This window comes from Ovis canadensis, chromosome 24, assembly GCF_042477335.2.
Source record: "Ovis canadensis isolate MfBH-ARS-UI-01 breed Bighorn chromosome 24, ARS-UI_OviCan_v2, whole genome shotgun sequence".
Taxonomy (NCBI): domain Eukaryota; kingdom Metazoa; phylum Chordata; class Mammalia; order Artiodactyla; family Bovidae; genus Ovis; species Ovis canadensis.
The window spans coordinates 52279626-52299172 of NC_091268.1; the positions used below are offsets into that span (position 1 = coordinate 52279626).

General features: G+C 53.5%; 1 pseudogene; it reads right to left on the bottom strand.

Moving 5' to 3' along the window:
• The window catches only part of LOC138428889 (myosin-16-like), a 36317-nt pseudogene that overhangs the window by 9426 nt on the left and 7344 nt on the right, over positions 1 to 19547 (bottom strand).

Here is a 19547-nt window from a genome sequence, read left to right on the forward strand (position 1 = left end):
TCGCCTGGGACTGTTGGGAACACAGCCCCTTGGCCCCACCAGACCTGCCAGCCCAGAGTCTGCATCTTATCGAGGTCCTGGTGGTTCGTGTGCACCTCAGCACTGGAGACACCCCGGTCCACCTTCCCTGGCTGGGGGGTCCCACCCATGTGAGATCAGAAGGGGGCCTGGGGCTGAAGTTCAGCCAGCCAGTACCAGGAGCTGGGGAGCTGCGTGCAGGGGCAGCAACTGCTTGTTTGGGCAGAAACTGAGCAGCTAAAGGTGACTCCACCTTACAACAGGGTTGCTTCTTCTGGGAAGAGGGGTGTGGATATGGTTGATGGTGCAGAGGCGTGTTCCGTGAGGGGCCCCAAGGATGCTGAGGCTGAGTGGGAAGGGGGCCAGGCAGACACCCAGGAACCCAGGCACGAGGAGACCCAGCCAGGCCCAGGTGTCCCCATGAGGGGAGCAGCCCTCGGCCCGGAGTCAGCTGCTCCGTCTAACATTGTAGCAAGTGCCGTGCGTGGCTACTGAGCCCTTGAAATGCAGTCAGGTCGACTGAGGAGCCACCTCAAATTGTGCTGAATTAAGTTTAAATAGCTGCATCTGGCTGGTAGCTCGGTTCAGGGCAGCACTGCTGGGCGGTTCTGGGTGTGGCTCCTGCAGGGTGAGCCGACTAGGGGTTCCCTGGCCCTGGGAGGACTAGAGTCAGGCCTGGGGCCTCCCCACGTGCTTCTCCTTGTCTGTCTTGGCCAGCATTGTCTCCCATGCCCTCCAGGTCCCGCCTGAGGTCTCTCAGCAACCCCTCCAGCTTGAGCTTGTTGGCGCTCAGTGAGGCTGAGAGACCCTCCTCCTCCTGCAGCCGCTCTCGCGTGTTGGAGATCTGGCTCTCCAGCCCTGTCTTGGCCTTCATCATTGGGGTCAGGCGCTCCTCCATGACCAGCAGGTTCTCTTGCTCCTGGTGGAGGAAAGAGCGTTGGTCAAAGGCAGGGTCCCAGCACCTGCAGGGGACAACGACTGCAAACAGGCCTGGGGCTGCTGGGCCCCAAACAAACGTGTCCTGGGGGTTGGCCGGGGAGCCAGGCCATCTCCAAGCTCCTTGCCAATGTGCAGGACCAAACGTCGTCCAGGAGTGCGGTCCCCAGACCAGCTGCAGCAGCATCACCAGCAAGCCAGTTAGGATGGGACATCTCAGGCCTCACCTGTCGCCTGTTCATCTGAATCTGCATCTTAACAAGATCCCAGGTGATCAGATGCACCTCAAGGTGTTAGGAGAGTGGTCTAGGAGAAGTCCAGACTCTGCCGTCTGGTCCTCTGACCCCGGGTGTGACTGTGCTTCCATCCACCCTCGGGGAGGGGCCTCTCCACCCAAATAACTCCCAGCACTGGTTTAGCACTTTTGTGTTAACAATCCGGTTCCGTCGTCCACAGTTCCTCCTTTTAACAATGCTGAGAAGCAAGCCAGGCAGGCATTGAGAGAACCGACATGCAGAGGGGGTAGAGTCATCAGAAGGCACACAGGCAGTAAGTGGGGGTGCCCCCTGGGGTCTTCCTGAGATGAGGTCCGTGCCCATGTAGGTAGAAGACCAGACCAGCTAGATGACTTTTAGTTTGTGGTATAAATTTACTGAAACTCAGTTCTTTGCAAAATAAGGGAAAGGGTCATCATGAAGGTGCTTCTGTAAGTGAAAGATCCTCTTGTCCCTGTGGTCTCACTCAGTCTCAGCCTCCCAAACATCGAATGAGGGTCCCAGCTGGAGGAACGTCTCCGGACTGTGGAGAGGCTGTGGAGAAGCAATGTTAGAGACAGCTTAGGGAAAGCGGATGGATGATGCAAGCGCTGACACCGTGCTGCTCAAGGAGACACAGCCGTGACAGCGGGGAGTGTCGAAATGGCACTGGGCCCCCCCCAGTCAAGGGTCTTCTACTGATAGCCTCGGGACCGTGATCAAGTCTCCAAAGTTCAGTCAAGTGGACTTTTCTACCCTGAAGATACACGTGAGAACTGGGTGTCTCAAGAGGTGCTTGTGAAGGTCAAATCAGAGAAGGACCTCTGTAAACCAGCAGGGTCACAGCAGTGAACCCACTCATCGTGTTGGGAGTCTGGCTTCCCCCGGAAACTAGGTCATTTGTTCTCCCTACTGTGTTTGCCCTTGATGGGCCAGGAAAAGAAGTCAGAGAAAAGACGGCAAGTTCCCAAGGTCCTCAGGGGAGCCAGGGGCGCTCCTCCCACCATCTTGTGACCACCCCCTGTGTCTGGATAATCCCCCAGACCTAGCATGTACTTGTATGTGTGTGTGCCCAGCCTGCTGCTGTGGGCAAACAGGAATTTGATGGAGATTTTTGGTAGCTGGGTCAAGGGTGACATGGCAATGAAGGAAAGGTAAGACTGGGAATTCCCCACGGCCTGGATGGACATGGCTTCTTGGAAGGCGACCCTCCTTTCTTGTTAAATCTACAGGGTTTTTTGGGTTTTGTTTTGTTTTAGGCCATGCATGCAAGACATGCGAAGATCTTAGTTCCTCGACCAGAGATTGAACCTGTGCCCCCTGCATCCGGAGCATGGAGTTTTAACCACTGGACCACCAGGGAAGTTCCTAAATCTTCAGTTTTTATGGACAACCTGCTTGGGATGAGACAGGTAAGGATGTGAATAAAATAAAATAAATAAATAAGTAAAAATTTCAAATAAAAATTTCAAGGTAAAAAGGAGTTGATTTAAGGAAAGAAGGTCAGACATAGAACAGGCGGGGAGAGTACCATGATATCCAAATTTGAGAAATTCTTATTTAGCTCCCTCTGCAATCTCAAGCCCTCCAGCAGGCTGGCATGTGCATGGCCGCCTCTGGCCATGCAGAATTTACTATTCGTGCCCCACCTGCCCCCCCCCCACTCCCCCCACCTTTCTACTTGTGGTCAGCACCGATTGTTAGAAAGTCCTTTCCTACGGGGAGGAGAAAGAAGCTTCTGCATGAGCTGTGGGGGGCTCAGGACCCTCAGAGATAACTTGTGGCCTGTCCACCCTTCCACGTAGCTGCCAAGAACACCCCGCCCCTCAAGACAACCCTGTCCTCTGGCCTCCTGAAGGCAGCAGCCCTGTCCCCAGTGTCCAGTGGCGTGCTTCCTCATAATGGGGAGCCCTAGGCGGGATGCCAGACCCCAACATGACCTGCCCCGCATGTAGTAGGTGGCTCGTGGACTCCTGCATTGGTTGAGAGTGGCCTGATTGCTTGGGCACCTGCAGCCCCACCACCCAGCTGACTCACTCACCCTCACTGCCTCAGAGCAGCCTGGGAAAGGAGAGACGGGATTCCACTGTTTCCTAAAACCGAGGGCGTCACTGAAGGGGTTGAAGGGGCTTCAGCATGCCAGGGGGTGAAGCACTGAGCACCAGGCCCACATTTGGGGGGCACTCTCTGCATCCTCAGAGGGTTTTATTTTGAGGGATAAGTTGAAAGTTGGGAGGACACACCATCATTTTTCTCAGGGGGGAGTCCACCCCTGTCTGAAAGGAGGCTGCACTCTTCCTCCAAGGCGCCCTCATTTCCAAACCGTCCCTGCAGCTCCCTAAGAGGCCTCCCACCCCCAAGAGGCCCCAGTGCCCGGGACCGAGGCGCGAGGCCTTCACCTTGATGTAGAGCTTCCACCAGCCCCAGGAACGCAGCTACAGGAGCTTGCGCGTGTTCCTCTAGACCACCTTCAGGCGCATTCTGCAAAAAAGAATCTAGGGTTGCAGGGGTTACAATGCAGGCATGCGGGGGAGGGGGGGAGGAAGGTGATGGGGCGCCGACCTCCCCAATGGAACCAGCTCCTGGCAGACAGCTTAGGGCTGAGCTCGGTTCCTCCTGCAGTGCCCCTCTTTCCACTCCGTCACCGGGAATCTATTTAGTCTTCAGATCCCATCGTCTGCAGTCTCTGGAATCAGCCCTCTTGGCCCCTAACAGCTTCTTTCAACTGTCATCTAGTGGGGGGCTTCTGGACACTGAGTCCCACCACTTAGCCCCTGACTTGTGTCCCTGCCTTTGGCCGGGTCACAGGGGGCCTGCTGATGGCTTTCCGGACTTCACTACTGTTACTATCTCTTCACTACTGTTTTTATTACTTATACTGTGACCACAAAGGGCCAGAGTCCACCACAGGGCTGCGAGAACTTTTTTCAGATTACCATTTTAGGGAGATGGCTGAAAAACATGATTCTGAGGGCAGGGATTTGGAACGAAGACTTTTGGGTTCTGATTGTGACTCTCTCTGGCCCAGTACCTTAACCACCCTCTGATCTCAGTTTCCACATCTGTAAAATGGGGTTGCTGGTGCTGCCACAGCCCTCTCTCAGTGTCATCATCTGGATCAAGTAAGGAGAAGGCTGTGAGAGTGACTTGTCAATTGTAAAGAGAAGGGTTTGTATTAGGTGGTCCCTGTCAGGGGTTGAACTGTGTCCCCTCCTAAAAGATACACTGGAGTCCTGCCTCCCAGAACCTGCGACTGTGACCGTATTCGGAAATAGAGTCTTTGCGGATGGAATGACTGAGGTTAAGATGAGGTCAGGCTGGAGGGCATGTGTGTGTGTGCGTTGTTTCAGTCGCGTCCGACTCTGTGCAACCCCGTGGACTCTAGCCCTCCAGGCTCCTCAGTCCATGGGATTCTCCAGGCAAGAATACTGGAGTGGGTTGCCATTTCCTCCTCCGGGGGATCTTCCTGACCCAGGGATCGGACCTGTATCTCTTACATCTCTTGCTTTGACCGGCAGGTTCTTCACCACTGGCGCCCCCATCCTGGAGTGGGGGGCGGCTAGACTCAGAGGACTGACGTCCTTATAGAAAGAAAGGAGACATGTGAGGATAGGCCCTGTGAGGGCAGAGGCAGAGACTGGAGTGCAGCAGCCATGGGCCAAGGGGGGCCTGGGCCCCCAGGACTGCAAGAGGCAGGAGAGGCTCCTCTGCAGGCCTTGGAGGAGCCTGCCTGCCAAGACCTTCATTTCAGGCCCCTGAGCTCCGGAACTGTGGGAAGACAAGTTTCTGCTGAGGGTTCTTCGGGCCAGGAGAGACACTGTCAGCCTCTCTCCGCGCTGCCCAGTGTCACTGGTGGGGCTGACCACCGTGTGTGGAAGGGGGTCCCAGCTGCTCCATGTGACTGCTGAGGCTTCAGTGGGCCCACCCCCTTGGTGCTACCTTCGTTCCAGCATCTTCTTGAATTCAACCCTCATGAGGAAACCGCGGAGCCGACGCTGCAATGTGGTCATGATCTTGGTGGGGCATTCGTCCCACGTGTCCTCGAGCCTGGCCGGGATGCCCACTCGGAAGAACACCTAGGGGAGAGACACAGTGATCTGAGAATAGCCCAGCTCACCAATGGCAGAGGCTTGGGGGCGGGGGTGGGGTGGCAGTTCAAGAGCAAAGAAGGATATTTCAGAAGGGTCCTTCAGCGTTTGGAGACCCTGGTGCTGACGTCTGAGGCCCTTGGGAAACAGCTGGCGTCGGCCTGGAAACCTGCCCAGCCCCCGTGTCTGTTTCCTTTTGCTCCTCGTGGACCTTCCTATGGGCTCCAGCCTGGCCTGGCCCTTGCTAACTGGGTCACCTCGGACACGTCTCCTCACATCTCGGGGCCTCAGTGCCTCACCTGGGAAGTGGGGGTATTGATCTCTCCCCTAGAGGGTTACTATACAAATGGAATAACAGGAGGGAAGCGCTTCTGCAGACTGTGAAGCTCTGAGTACAACGTGACAGACCGTTAGGATCCTCGCTGCTGTAGGCGACTGCTTGGCAGTAGGACACCAAGATGCCTTCCTTCTTTGCTGTTCACTCGCTCAGTCGGGTCCGACTCTTTGTGACCTCATGGACTGCAGCACACCAGGCCTCCCTGTCCATCACCAACTCCCGGAGTTTGCTCAGACTCATGTCCATCGAGTTGGTGATGCCATCCAACCATCCCATCCTCTGTCATCCCCTTCTCCTCCTGCCTTCAGTCTTTCCCAGCATCAAGGTCTTTTCCAATGAGTTGGCTCTTAGCATCAGATGGCCAGAGTATTGGAGCTTTAGCATCAATCCTTCCAATGAATATTCAGGACTAATTTCCTTTAGGATGGACTGGTTTGATCTCCTTGCTGTACAAGGGACTCTCAAGAGTCTTCTCCAGCCCCACAATTCGAAAGCATCCATTCTTCTTTACTACCTCACAAAGCAGGCTTGGGACAGTCATGGTCGCTTGGACATGGGGTTGGAGCCCCCTCAGATGAATCCTCTATGTGGTTGCTTGGATACTGAGAGGAAAAAGGTGGAAAAGGATGCTTCTTCCCCCTGCCCTCTTTCCACCAAAACCCCAGAGAGTAGCCATCATGGGGTAGAGACATTGGGCTTGATATTTCCAAGTTACTTGTGGTTGAGGTTAGGTTTCTGAGGAGCAGTGAGGTGAGCATGTGGCTGGCGGGGCAGAGCCCACATGAGCCAAAGTCACAGGCGGGGACACCGATACAGGCAGAGTCACTCTGTCCCTTGTTCTGTCCCTGCCGCCAGAGCCGGCCTGGCCCCCAGGGAGCAGAGCTGTCCCCAGCAGCGCCAGGCCTTTACCTGGACCCGAGGTGCCCAGTGCAACCCTTGGACTAAGCAAGGTGCAGTCTGCCTGCCCAGAGACGGCTGTGCCAGACAGAGGTGATGCCAGCCCCGGCCTGCCTGACCACAGGACCTGCAGCTGGGGGGCCTGAGGCCTGCTCTGGCCCCCCTAGTTCTGTGAAATTGGGCATGTGACCTCCACACCTTCTCCAGGCTTTCCTAAGTTTCCCACCCATCAAAGGTGGGGTAGGGGAAGGAGCTAGACTCCAAGGTTCTTTCTGGCTCAGGTATTCAGTTCTGTGACCAAGTTCCCATAAGTCAGTTTAGCTCAATGGTGCAGGAGGCCAAAGCTAACGGTGCTGGCAGATCTGAGAACGGTGTTACAATCCCGCTAACGCCGCTGGCTACAGAGCAAGCTGCAGGAAATTAGGGGCTCTCTGTTCTGTCCACCTGCATATCCCTAAGCCTGCAACTATGCCTGGCACACAGGAGGTGCTCTGTATGTGCTGGATGCGCATGCAACCTGGAACTTCCCTGGACTTGCAGCCACACCAGGCCAGCGGAGGAGCTGCATCTGCCTGCACCCCCCATGAGACCTGGATGGGCAGGCGACCCACTCAGGGCTGCTTGGCGGCCCTCACTGAGCCTGATGCAAAGCCAGTGCCCTTCCCACATCGCCCTGGCTGCTGGCTGTCACATCAGGGTGCAGGCTGGTTGGGCAGCTGTCGATGGACACCTCCCACCCTCAGCCTTGCCCTTCTAATTCCGACAGGATTCTGCAGGGCCAGGAAGTGTAGCAGACGCAGGCCGCATGAGTCAGGGTCGGGCATTCGCTCAGTTTGAGTCAACCCCAACTCACCTGCCAGCTCAGGACCAGAGCTCGCGGTATGGGTGGGCTGGGCTTGGGCGCTTCACCCCCGGACCTCGCCCGTACACGTACCATGGTGCCCTGGTCCAATCCAGGACCTTGATTCAGGTTGGCTCCTTTTATTCTTAGAAATCTGGGGCCCATGCAGTCCTAAGAAAAGTTCTCCTGTTCACTGAACACCGCTCTGTCTGAGCTGAGTTCTCACACGCGCTACTCTCAATCCTGTGAGATTGGCTTTAGCAGCCCCAATTTTTCGGAAGAGGAAACAGAAGCCCTCAGCAGTTTGACCCAACTGGTCCACAGCTGAGCTGGAATTCACATGTCTACACCGACCTTCCTGGGACAAGGCTGAGGGGGAAGACCGATCTTGTATTCACTGTCCGATCTTGTATTCATTGACATCCAGGTTGATGGACCCCAGGAGCAGCTCCGAGGCCAAACCCCTGAGGAATCACACTGGGGTTCAGCACTTGGTACCTGTTGGGAGAGACGATGACAGTCCCCATCCTCCCCAAGCTGGCAGCCCAGGAAGTCTGGCCGCGTGGTCACCTTCCATCTGTGAGATGGCCTTTGAGTCAGGTGTTACGCTTGGTTGCAGAGGCCCACGGCAGGCAGAGGGATGGGGCTTGCTGGAAGACACCAAAACCTTTCCTTCCTGGTCTTCTCTTCCAGACGTGGCGGAACCACTCCTTTTCCTGAGCTGCCAGCAGCCCCCTTTAGTCGTTCCGTTAGGGGCTTCAGAGGGCTTGGACAGGATGACCTCTAGTGACCCTTCCCGCTCCATCACCTGTGACCTGTTCTAGCAGTTAGGAAGTAAAAGAACCCCTAAGGTGGAGGTCTCAGTTTGGGCTCCCCCAGAAACAGAACTTGAGACCAAGTTTCAAGCACAAGTAGTTTATCTGAGAGGTGGCAGAGCTGGGGAGTGGGGCAGGGAAGCCAGCGAAGACCATGCTATCAAGTGAGTTATCACCACAGGCGTCTGGGGCTTCATGCTGCTGGGGGACCCTGGTGTGCGGGGCCAGCTCCCCCTAGCTCACAAGAGCCTCTGTGCGTCTCTTACCAACCCCGCATACAGTGATGTCACATTAGTAGCTTGAAATTACCACATGGTGGGAGTATTTATACCATAGAAATCAGTAGATACTAAAAATCAGGGCTTCATTTTTTTTTATTTTAAATTTTAACTTGGAGCCCTGTTGTTAAACATTTACCAACACGCAGCTGTCTGACAGCCAGTATAGAAGATGCCTCAGAGTTAGCCCATCACCAGGGCTGGGGAGCTGAAGCATTCATATGCCAACTGTCCTTAGTCCTATTGGTTGAGAGATGCTCCTGGGCTGGGGTGGGGGTCATTAATTGCTGATCATGTCAGCCTGCCAGGAGCAAAGCAACTTTTGCAGCCAGAGAGAGCCCCCAGGCAAAGAAACGCAGGTGCTGGCCACTGAAAGTTGTGTCATTGTGTACAGAAGTAGTGAGAATAAGACACTGTCCATCACGTGCCTGCTGTGCCTGCTCCAATGGGACTGTGTTTATCAGGAGCCGACTGAGGACACAGAGAACTGTGCTCAAGGTATCAGGAAGACGCTGCTCACCTCTGTGTGAACTCTGCGTACTGCAGCCTGTCTGGGAAGCCCTTCCTACAAATCTGGAGGCCTTCCAAGATTCCGTTGCAAGCCAGCTGGTGCATGATCAGGTGGGCGTCCTTCGTGCCTGCCAAGAGGGAGGAACAAGACAAGGAGTTACTGCCCTGGGGTATCTGAGGCCATTCCTTGTCCCTCAAGGACACTGACCTGCATATCCATGTCCTCATCTCCTCCTGTCACTGCCCAGGGGGTCCCAGGTCCCCCACAATTCAGCCAAGGACCAAAGGCTCTCCTGAGTGTGACTCTGGCAAGACCAGCTGCACTCTGCTATACAAAGTAGCAGCTAGAATGTGATCTTTGGATGATCCATTGCTGGAGGTTCTCTCCAATTCTGCCCCAGTCAACCCCAGTGATTACAAGTGGACTTAGTGTGGAACAAACCCCAACTTCACACATCCTGAAAGCTTCCAGCTAGGAGGCATGTTCCTGTGAGGTACCTGATTTCTTGAACTCATGGGGGACGATACAGCAGACAGAATGGGGGGAGGTGCCGTGCAGGGTGGTCATCAGCTTGTTCCACTGCTCTTGGGGGTGGAGAGAAAGGAAACGTTAGCTCCGTATTGGTGTGACAGGACACTTGTGCTCAGAAGGGGTATTGTTTAGAGTTTAATTCATTTAACTACGATTACAATTCAGTTCTTCGGTCACACCAGCCACTTCTCAGGTACTCACGAGCCACGTGTGGTTGGTGGCTATCGTACTGGACAGCATATTGGGCGGCGGCAGCCATATTGGACAGAAGAGAACATTCCACCATTGCAGAAAGTTCTGTTAGACAGCAGTGCTCTCAGAGGTCCACGGACTTGCCCAGAGTGACAGGTTTTACAAGAAGAGGGATCCTCTGAATTCAGTGCCGGCTCACTGTAGAATCTCGCTTCTAGAAGGAATCATAATGCCTGTGTGGACAAATCCCTCCCCATTTTAAACCTCCCTACTGAACCCTCCTCTTCCACTTGGGATACAGTGGGGTGGCCCATTCTGCCTTAGGAAAGCCAGATCCTTGTGAGGCACTGAACCCATCCTATGTGCAACATCTCCCCACTGGCTGCTTTTCTGCACTTTGGAACATATTTCCAGTAATGCCCAAACTTTGTGGACTTGTGACCAGCCCTGAAGACCCACTGGCACAAGACCTTAGGCACTGATATTTCCACCTGTTATGTTGGCCAAGTCCCATCGTCCCCTGGGTTTTCAGTCCAAAACAGTGCAGTCGGACTGGACCATCTCTAAGGGATTTTCCCGACCTGTGGTCTGGTTTTGTGGCCTCCGCAGAAGGAAACGGAACCCTTGAGTGAAAGAGGCAACCGAAGGCATAGACATAGACTCATCCTATCCTGAGCTGCGAATTGGCAGCCAGACCACGTCTCCAGTGAAAGGGAGAGTTGGCGGTACTGGCCACAAGGTGGCCTCTAGGGCAGCACCTACCTACTTACCCTGTAGTAGCTGGAGACAGTCATGAAGGAGGACCCTCACTTCTGCTTCTTGCTTCCAGCTAAGGAAGAGAGAGAAGCTTGCTTCATGTCAGTGGCCAGCAGAGGGGCAGGCTCTGTGTCAAGGATGTGTGTTCCCTGGTTTTGAAAAGACTTGTCTGGGGACTAGCTGAGGGGGACCCCCTACACCAGGTAAATGAGATCTACCAGGGAGAGGGTGAACGGGCTGACGTGGCATAACTCACAGAGAGTGTTGTGCGCCCTGGAGGGTCTGTGGCCCTGTGTGCGATGGGGTGCCCTATACAGGCAAACTGCAAATGCCCAAGATGTGGGGCTTGCTGCTGCCACTGCCTGGGGAGAGGAGCCCACAGACCATCCAGAGGAATTGCATGTTGGTGGCGAGCACACCTCTGAGCCCAAGAATATTTGCAGTTCTTGTCCCTCTGAGTAGTGGCCCTGTTGAGTGTTCCCTTGGGGCCACAGGACCTCAGGAGGGTAGGAGGCAGGGCTGGGCTTGACATTTGGCTCAGACAGGAGAGCGGGAAGCAGGTAATAAGCACAGTGCATCTGGGTGTCCGCTTCTCCGAAGCAATATTGCTCCCCTTAGAGGTGGTGTGGGCCCCGAGATCGAGTCAGCTGATGGAAGCTCCCAGGATGCTTCTGCGTCTCTTCATTGCACTGACATCCATAGACAGTCTCAAGCAACTTGTTATTCATTCATTCACTATTTGTTCATTAATCAACAATAATTGAACACGAGAGTTTGGTTTTCTTCTTTCTTCTTCTCCTGGTCACTAAAGGGCATCAGCACAGAGAGACTAGACACACGAGGGGGCAGCCATGCCTGGAGACTCCTCTTCTTTGATCCTGAGCCTGAGCTGGGATCCCCAGGCTCGACTTTTAGAACAAGCCCACCATTGACTCATTCAGGGGGTCTTTCTTTGTTCTTCTCTATCCAGCCCGTGATGTTGTAACCCACCTGCAGGAGGGCAGATACCAGTGGTTACATTTCAGTCCCAGGGCCACCTTTCAGACCTCACAGCCAGATCCTCGGCAGCATCTCCCGGGGCTTCAGTTTTTGTCCTGATGATTTGCCTGGAGTCCTAGGATGTCCCAGAAGCCCCACATCTTGGGCACTTGCAGTTTGCCTGTGTAGGGCACCCATCTCTGAGCTGTGCCCACACACTAGGATTCCCCAGTTACTCTCTGCCAGGTGTGACCTTCTCTTGCATGTCTGGCTTTGCTGGTCACCCTGAGCCTCCCCGATCCCTGGGTCTCCTTCTACCCAAGATGGCTTATCTTACTTCAGGCTCAGCTATTGGCCTTGACCCGTGGAATCCTGAGCCACGTGAAGAACTCCCTACAAAGGCATCTGTTCGCTCCTTGCTGAGAAGCTAAGAAGCACAGCTCCCCTCCAGCCCCCACTCCCTGCCACATTGCCTGGTGGGAGCGGGGCTCCATCCATCCAGCGCCAAGGGCCAAAGTCATTGGACATACACTGATGTCTGGTTCCCATTTTGCCAGGTGGCCCCAGCTGGAGAGGCAAAGAGGAAGGCACCTTTCAGCTCCTTCCCCTGAGCATGGAGAACCTAGGGACGCAGATGAGAGGCCAGCACCTTTGGGCTCTCCTTCTGCTACGTGGTGTATGACATTCGTCACCTCCAGGCCCCACCTTAGAGCCTTCTTCGAAGTGCACAGGCCCCATTGACTTGGGATGTCCCATTGCTACAAACACAGAGCCCTCTTCATTTCATCTTAGGGGGTGAGGTGCAGCACCACAATTCGGCCCCAAGCCTGCTCTGGGCAGCAGCACAGTCCCTTTGGCCAGTAACGGGCATCGTCATGGTTGTGGAGATCATAAAAGCTTGGCTGTGATGCGCAGTCAAACAGCAGCTTTCCTGACAGCTCGGTTCTAAGCCTGCCATTTCCCCAAAGCTAAATTCACAGAGGATCAACCAATGCTGTGGCAACCGGAGGCACTGGCATTGACTGCAACACTGCCCGCCTCCCCTGTCAATTATCCAGACATACCTGAGTCCTGGCTGCACTTAATTTCCCTCTTCCCCAAGGACTAGGTTTGTCATGAGCGCAAAAGCCACTCTATCGATGTCGCTTTCCTAGTTCAGAGGCCATGAACTGTCAGAGGGATGAGTCAATCAACAGGAATAATTGATTGGGCTGATGGAATTTTTTTCTTCTTTTTGCAAGTGTTGTTTCTTTTTCTTTTTTTTATGATTATGCTGCAAGGCATGTGGGACCTTAGTTCCTCAACCAGGGATTGAACCGATGCCCCCTGCAATGGAAGTTCAGTTCAGTCGCTCAGTCTTGTCAGACTCTGCGACTCCAAGGACTGTAGCACGCCAGGCCTCCCTGTCCATCACCATCTCCCAGAGCATACTCAAACTCATGTCCATTGAGTCGGTGATGCTATCCAACCATCTCATCCTCTGTTGTCCCCTTCTCCTCCTACCTTCAATCTTTCCCAGCATCAGGGTCTTTTCAAGAGTCAGTTCTTCGCATCAGGTGGCCAAAGTATTGGAGTTTCAGCTTCAACATCAGTCCTTCCAATGAATATTCAGGACTGATTTCCTTTAGGGTGGACTGATTGGATCTCCTTGCAGTCCAAGGAACTCTCAAGAGTCTTCTCCAACACCAAAGTCCAAAAGCATCAATTCTTCGGTGCTCAGCTTTCTTTATAGTCCAACTCTCACATCCATACACGACTACTGGAAAACCCATAGCCTTGACTAGATAGACTTTTGTTGGCAAAGTAATGTCTCTGCTTTTTAATATGCTGTCTAGATTGGTCATAACTTTTCTTCCAAGGAGTAGGCGTCTTTTAATTTCATGGCTGCAGTCACCATCTGCAGTGATTTTGGAGTCCCCCAAAATAAAGTGTGCCACTGTTTCCCCATCTATTTGCCATGAAGTAATGGGACCAGGTGCCATGATCTTAGTTTTCTGAATGCCAACTTTTTCACTCTCCTCTTTCACTTTCATCAAGAGGTTCTTTAGTTCTTCTTCACTTTCTGCCATAAGGGTGGTGTCATCTGCATATCTGAGGTTATTGATATTTCTCCCCGCAATCTTGACTCCAGCTTGTGCTTCATCCAGCCTGGTGTTTCTCATGATGTACTGTACATATAAATTAAATGGCAGGGTGACAATATACAGCCTTGACGTATTCCTTTTTCCTATTTGGAACCAGTCTGTTGTTCCATGTCCAGTTCTAACTGTTGCTTCCTGACCTGCATACAGGTTTCTCAAGAGGCAGATCAGGTGGTCTGGTATTCCCATCTCTTTCAGAATTTTCCACAATTTATTGGAAGGGCAGAGTCCTAATCCCCTGCAAGTGTTACCATTTCTGACCAAGATCAAGCGGAGGGCCGTAGACAGTGGCATGGCCCTGGCAGGCCTGAGGGCGTTCTTGGCTACGTTGCTTTGGAACTCCCAGAGAGAGAAGTGAGGAGGAAGTAGGAGTGGGAGGCCATGTCAATCAGCTGGTCACCCCGCTAGATGATGGCCATGTCAGCAGAAGGCAGGAAGCCTCAGGGAGGGCGTGGCAGGATGGACTTCCATGTGCGGGAGGCGGAGGTCCTGGGCAGGTGGCCCCCGGGGGAGGTACTCACGGCGCCTGCACGGTGGACAAGCTCGAAGTGGGCCTTGGGCCCCTCGCTCTTGCGCCCCTTGGGCTTAGGAAGTTGCTGGACTTACCCAGGTGGTTGTTGTACAGGGCTGCCTTGAATGTGGCATTCGTGGCCTTGGGGAAGATGGAGAAGATGCCCATGGGCTGGAAGGAAAGGGGAGTGGATGGCATTAGAGGAGGCCAGCGAGCTGACTGGCGCTGGCCTGGGGTTGGTGGGAGGGGTGCCCTGCACCCGAGGTGGCCAGCCAGGATGCAGAACTGGGCAGCACCTCTGGGCACAATGCCCATGGGCTGGAAGGAAAGGGGAGTGGATGGCATTAGAGGAGGCCAGCGAGCTGACTGGCGCTGGCCTGGGGTTGGTGGGAGGGGTGCCCCGCACCCGAGGTGGCCAGCCAGGATGCAGAACTGGGTAGCACCTCTGGGCACAGTCTGGTTCCCCATGATCTTTGAATGCCATGGCCAATGAGACCTGAACGAGGCTAGAATTCCTCGGGTCCAAGAGAAGGCAAGACTGACAGCTCTAGGGGGCCACGTCGCTCCCCAAATGCCAATCCCAGGTGCCAGGCAGACTTGACTCTCAGAAAAACGGTGACATCAATGACACCTGTCTTCCCCACGTTTAATTCTCTTTTATCTGCTCCTCCTTCTCAGGGACACTCCTGGCAACCCGGGGCCTCTTGTGGTTCTAGGTTTCTTCCCACCAGAAAAAGGAGCTCACAAATCCCCTTAGTAACTTAATATCCCTCTCCCATGGAAGGTCTGGATTTCTGAAGCAGACTCCTAGAAGAGGGCAATGCTTGTTCCCAAAGCTCAAGCATGAGGGCCTTTTGGGTTCTGTGACAGAATACAGAGTCTTAACTAGACCATCTCACAGAGCGTACTGGACCACAGGGAAGTCCCCACAGCCTGTTTTTGGTGACTTTTCCAGGGAGGAGAGCCTCCCATTGAAGTCCCCTGGCTTCCTTGATGATAACTGAGGGATTTGCAAGCCTTTTTATTCATTTATTTTTTAAACCAGAGACTGCTTGCTCTGAATGAAAGCCCACATGGAAGGCTCTTATGAAAAATGGGTCAGAGGAGAGGGGCCGTTGTGATTACAGAGTCACCTGCATTGAGCATGTGCGTGTGTCAGACGCTGGCTAAGCTGTATCTGCAAGAATGATCGGTGACCCCATTAAAGATGGGGACCCGGAAGTGGCGGAGCTGGGAGTCCAGCCCGGTTTGTCTACTGCACACACCCCGCTGTTGGTGCAGGCGCTTTCCTCCCTTTCCAGCCCCACCCGGCTGGCCATTGGCAGCTGCCCAGGACTCCAGGCAACACAGTTTGAGACTCTGTCTAAGGCCCTTTCCACCTATGGAATTAAATGATTCTATTGTAGACAGCAGCCAAATTAGCCTTCTAGATCCCGAGAGAAAGTGAAAGTGAAAGTCACTGGGTTGCATCTGACTCTTTGCAACCCCAAGGACTATACAGACCGTGGAATTCTCCAGGCCAGAATACTGGAGTGGGTAGCCTTTCCCTTCTCCAGGGGATCTTCCCAACCCAGGGATCGAACCCACGTCTTCCACATTGCAGGCAGATTCTTTACCAGCTGAGCCACCAGGAAGCCCAAGAATCCTGGAGTGGGTAGCCTATCCCTTCCCAGGTGCTCTTCCTGACCCAGGAAGAGCATTTCCTGGGCGTCTCCTGCATCACCAGTGAATTCTTTACCAGCTGAGCCACTAGGGAAGCCTGATAGAAATGGGGCTAAATTATTTTTTAAAACCCCAGCTGTGGCTAACAGAAGTCCTGGAATAATAGGAAAGCAGAGCTGGAGTGAACCTTAGAGGTCATCACCTCTGGCTGGCTCATTTTAGAGTTGAGACAGCTGAGGCTCAGAGAGGGGTAGCCACTGTCCAAAGGCCACATAGCTGGTTGGTGGCCAACCCGAGCACAGAACCGGGTCTCCTGACTCATAATCATGAAGGCAAAATTTTCCTCATCCACAACACTCATCTTGTAATGAGACCTGAGTCTCATTTGTCTGGGCAAGAAACAGGGACCACCAGTGCTGTGCTGATAAATCAGCTCTCTCTCTCAAAAAACAGCTCCTGGTTTGTAGTATTGGCCATGTAAATGCACCATGGACATGTTATCAACAGGGTGTCGACCAGCTCTCAGAATTCCTGAAAATTCCCCCAGTCAGCTCTGGTGAGCTGGGACAGGCCAGCTCCAGCCAGCACACCACTCATTCTACCTGTTGTGACTTGGCGCCAATACATGAAGATGGAAACTTCTGGAAGCCAGAAGCCGGAGAACCAGGAGCAGACCGAGACTGGCTGGCCCTAGGTCGAAGGTGAGAAGCGAAAGAAGCTTGGTGAAAAGGCTCTTATCAAAGGAGGGTGGCTATGGCAGAGTGAGGCCAGATACCCCTCAAAGATCTCGAAGCCGGCAGCATCTAGCATCCCACTGAAGAACTCCCTCTGCATCTTGGCATCCGAGGTCTTGTTGATCCTGACCACCAGCCATTTGAACATCTTGTTGTACATGGTCTTGCCCAGGGCCCCGATGGAGTTCTGGCATTGGTCCATGTTCTGGCCCTTCTGCACAAACTCGTCACTTACTTTGACCTGCAGCCTGGTGATGCCCTTCCGGAGCTCCCTGAAGTTGAGACCCATGAGGTGGGCAACTTTGTTGGCCATTGAGCAGGGAAAGAAAAAGCAGGGGAGTGAAAGATGGTGCCCTGCCCTGGAGAACCCCAGCCCCTGTCTATTGTGTTTAGAGAAGGGGTTATGGGGAGAGAGGGGGAGACTGCCCACGCTGCCATCGAGAAAACTGGGGCCTGAAGCTGCGCCAGAGATACACAATGGAATACTATGCAGCCATGAAAAAGAACGAAAATTTGCCATCTGCAGCCGTGTGGGAAGACTGGAAGGTCATTATGGTCTGTGAAATAAGTCAGACAGCTAAAGACCACTTGTATGTGAAATCTAATATATCAAACTAGTGAGTATAACCTAAAAGAAGCAGACTCGCAGATCCAGAGAAGAAACTAGTGGCGACCAGTGTGGAGAGGGAAGGGGGTAGGGGCAAGAGGGAGTAGCGGAGTAAGAGGAACAAACTGTTAGGTATAAAATAAGCTACAAGGATCTACTGTACAGCACAGAAAAAACATAGGCAATATTTCAGAATAACTATAAATGGAGTATAATGTGTAAAAATTGTGAATCACTATAGTGTGCACTTATATAATACTGTACATCACCTATATTTTGATTTAAAAACTTTAGGAATATCGGGGAAAGAAAGAAAACAGAAGTCTGATAACAGTTTCCACACTCGCTCGCTCAAGGTCAAGCAGCAAAATGATAGAGAAACCAAAATTATGCCTCTGACTCTGTCCTGCCTTTCGTGGCTCTTGACATCTGGTGTTAAAGGAGCATCCTTTAGTTTACCAAGGGCCTCTGACACGCGCAGGAAGCCCTGGAGAGTCCCAAGCCTCCCCTGCCCCCGCTGCTGGCCACCCCCTCCCTGCACAGCCCCCGCCCTGCGCCTACCCTCTGTGGTGCCCACCTCGGCCTGCTCCTCTCTGGCCTTCTGCCTGAACTTGCCGAAGTGCGTGATGCCCCCCAGTCAGCTTATGCACGCCGATCTTCTCGGTGCTGAGACCCAGCTCATCAAAGGCTTCCTGCAAGGCCCCCGGGGCGGGGGGAGCAGGGAGCAACACCAAGGAGCTCCTGGCTTCCTGTTCCTCAGATTGGAGGCCCCCATGAGGTGGCACCAATGGGCCAGACAGACCCTGGCCAGGGCGAGCCTTTCCTCCAAGGAGCCCAGGCCAGATGCTGTGCAAGGCAGTCCTTGTATTCATTTAACCTTCTGGCCTCAGTGTAGTCATCTGCAAAATGGGGCCTGTAGGTGGTCATAAAGATAAACCAGAGTGATAAGAACAAACGGGAAATAGTGTATTAATCCCCACCATTATCACTGTATAGGCTTCTTGCTGGGTCCTGAGAGAAGGGGAAGGCAAAGATGCATCAGGATTTGATTCTTTTGTCAAAAAAGAGAGTTACACAGTATTCTAAAGGAAGCCCCAGGTGCTTGGCATCACAGAGGAGGAGAGAGGTGCCGTGGGAACTGGCAGGACTAGAAGGTGACGTCTCGCTGGGCTGGGGAGGAGGAGAAACGTGGAGTAGACCGCCCCGCCAGTCCCTGTCGAGTTAACCATTCAACTCTGCAGAGAGAAACGCTGCTCTCTGCGACAGGCTTGGGGAAAACAGCGGCTGCAACCCCAGCAATCTCCACGGGAGAATCCAGGCTGCTGCCTGGCAACTCTGCGTGTCCCCTCTGACCCTGCCCCACCCAGTTCAGATGGCAGTGCCTGCAGGGCCCCAGAGTTTCCCCGTCTTTCGCTGGCTATGCCCACCCACTCACATCTGCAGCTCCTGCCCATCGTCCATGCTCCGCACCACAGTGACGCCCTAGCTCACCCGGTGGTACTCCTTCGGATTGGGGACCAGCAGCAGGCTTTCTGCAAGAAAGCAGGTTAACGGGCTGGTGACGTGTGGTTTCCTTCTTTTTAGTTCTAATTTTTTTGATGTGGACCAGTTTTCAGTCCTTTGTTGAATGTGTCACGATATTGCTTCTGTTTGGTTTGGCTTTTTGACCCTGAGGCATACAAGATCTTAGCTCCTTGACCAGGGATCAAACTCACACCCCCTGCACTGGGAGGCAAAGTCTTACCCACTGGAATGCCAGAGAAGTCCCTTCTTTTTCATTTTTAACCTGTATCTCTAAATGCCTCCCCTGTGCCAGGTGTGATGGTGTCATTGTGGCGGTTACAGAGCTGAATACAATGTGCTCCGTGCCCCTTAAGGTCACCTGGACTCATCGAGGGGCTTGACTGAGGCACGTGAGGAACTTTGGAGTGACAGGAGGGTCTCAGGAATGTGGTTGTGCCCTTTGTCATTTGGTCCAAGACCTGGCACCTAGTAGATAACTAGTAGATGTTTTCTGGAATAAATGAATGCATATCTTTCTCCATTCTCTCTCCTGTAAAGAGCAGGTCATGCTCAAAGGCAGAAGGTAACCCAAAGACTGCAGCAGGCAGTGATAATCACTTACATATAGTGTGCCTGGGATGTTGTCACTTTTACAAAGAAATGCACTCGCTTCTATTTTTCTTCAAATGTGTGCCCGTCTTGTTCTGTTTTTTTTTTCACTTTTGGAACAGACATGGGTGCAAGACATACTGTCCTTTCTTTTTCTCTCTACTGTTGAGAAAAACTACTGCCCAAGAAGGAAGGTGAGTGGTGCCTGCCACTCTGCGCCAGGGTCAGGAAGGCAGTAGGGCTTGGTGGGGAGTGTGGTAAACAGGAGAGCTTGCGCTCCATCCGCAGGGCCCACCACCACTCAACTTCCCTGACTCGTGCCACGTGCCAGGGAAGGCCATGCCTACC